This window comes from Penaeus japonicus, unplaced genomic scaffold, assembly GCF_977035675.1.
Source record: "Penaeus japonicus unplaced genomic scaffold, GWHDUDI00000001_assembly GWHDUDI00000029, whole genome shotgun sequence".
NCBI classification, from domain to species: Eukaryota; Metazoa; Arthropoda; class Malacostraca; order Decapoda; family Penaeidae; genus Penaeus; species Penaeus japonicus.
In genome coordinates this window covers 27651138-27653637 of record NW_028234431.1, presented here as the reverse complement: position 1 = coordinate 27653637, position 2500 = coordinate 27651138, and positions in this window count along the sequence as shown.

The following is a 2500-nucleotide window of genomic DNA, read 5'->3' as shown; positions in this document are numbered from 1 at the left end:
ACGTGTTACTATCACTGCAAGCCAATTTTGAACCTCCTTCGGCACTGGCTGTGATCCGCACAGGGTGTTGATGGTATGGCATATCACAGTGGATAGTTTCATGGTTCTTTATCTTTTTGCGTTGAGGATGCGGGGATATAATCGACTATGGAGTCCCTTACACTCTCATGTAGTAACTAAGGGCATCTTCCGTAGTGACAGCAAACTATAGACGTTAAGGAAAGAGCCTAACAAGCTCCTCGACCTGTTAAGGTTTTACTGCCGGACAGTCACGTGTGATATCATTATTATGGCTACTCATGCTGTTTTGATTGCTCATGTACAGATCTTATCCTTAGGTTAAACACCCAATTATGGATAATATCGTTAATCAATTCTCAATATACCGTTTGTGATAAGTTTAGAATAAAAGAGAAATATTTAATATACGATTTTAAAATCATTCAGAAAAATATAACACGGGAATATGGATACGCCACTAAGTAACTTTTACTGTGTTTGAATATTTCACATTTGATTTCAGCCCCACGTGTGGATTCCCATTAATTCATATTCAAATTGGAATCAAAACATCAAACTAGTTTATATGTAATTCTGAAAGAAGTAAATTCAAATATCACAATAAATGCAAATTTTCCGAAGACAATTTCATCAACAGACATGAATTGGACATGGCTTGAAAATGCTTCTACGGAGGACAGAGGTTGTTCTCTTGTGACACGAATACATCTGCTAATTGCAATGATATCCAATTAATTTCAGACTAAGGCCCGTAGTAAAGAACCTGTGGGGTGTGGGGCGTCGGGAAAATGTGACGGGTGTTGGTGTGGTTGTAGGATAAATAATGACGGATAAAATAAAAAAATAAAAAATAAATAGATAAATAAAATAAAATAAAAAATGTGACAGTGTTGTGTAATTGTAGAGGTAGGAAAAATGTCTACCCCCCACCCGCGGACACCGTACATTTTTCCGCCCCCACCACCCATTTCACCTCTACCACCCGCCACCCAAGACCTACTTCCTACATTCCCAATATTTATAGCCCATTCAAATCGAGAATGCAATCTCTTTCTCTTTCTGACTAACACACGTTCTCGCTCTCTCTATCTCTATTTCTCTCATTCACTCTTACTCTCTCATACTTGTATCTACGGACCTGTGAATTTTATTAATATAAAGCCCATGTATCGGAACTGTTAGATATGAAGAACATTTTTTGTTTCTCTACAGTTGTACATTACTTTTCTTAGTCTTTTGCACACAGGGCAAAGAATCGGGAAAGGGTCGATGACCTTAATATTACAGTAAATACTAATTTAAGATAATAAAATGAAATCTCCAAGCCGGTGTGTCGGCTTGAAGTGGTCGGTCGGCCATGACTGAGCCGAGCTTCCATGTAAGCCAGGGGGTGGATTCATCAAGGCACTTAGCATGATATATAATACGCTGGTAACTACAATTATGATGGTAAACAGACCGCGTCGGTATTTATGAACAACTTACCATAGTAGATACAATGCTAAATTTACCAGTGGTTGGAGCACTGGTATGTCCGCTGGCAACTACAGTGACAACTCTCTTCTCAAGCTTTATCTCAACAAAAAATCAACCAACATTTAAGGCGACAATTGTTACGATGTACACCTGTTATGATCAGAATGAACTTGACAAAAATATAGAAAATTAACAGAAAATAAGCGAGAATAATGTTCACGCAGCCTAGGGTAAGCTTGCAGAAAGTCATAGGCCTACAATAACATTTAAAATAATACTTGGAATTAATAATTTGACGAATTCAAACATATTTCATTTCTATGACATAGTTGAAAAAAGTAAATATATAAATAAATAAATGTTATTTGATTCAATAATTGGCGATTCACACGTTAGAGTTCAATAAATGATTGAAGCAACAACCGCGCCTATCGGAACTCTAGCAAAGGACAACAATAAATATTGAAGTGGCCTCCACTCCAATTGAGCCTATGGGGAAATACAAGCTCCGCAAATGATAAGCAGGACGGTTTGGATTAACAAATAGCCAGGGAGGTCTTTAAAGAACACAGATAATACTAATAATCATGCCAATTTATGTTTGATTAAAAAAAAAAAAAAAATTGTACTTATTAATCATACTATATTCATAGTGAAGAAAGTACAAACTGTACCTCAGTTTTTTTTTTGTTTGCATTAATCTATATACAATTATTCATAATTATATTCATTTGAAAGATTTTATTGGCATTTCTTTTTTGAAAACTATACAAATAATACCTCCATTGCGTGGAGCCATTGTTTCTTATGCAATCTATAAAAAAAAGTGTTTCTTGAAAAACATTACATTATATATAATCCATAAGATCATGCAATAGAATATGTTTTCTAGGAAGTGAATTTATATAAAAATAATTTTACACAGAAGAAATCTTTATCATTTCGTTCTTGAAACAAGAAAATCTCGCTGCTGGATCAAGCCTTGTTTACATGTCACGGGATT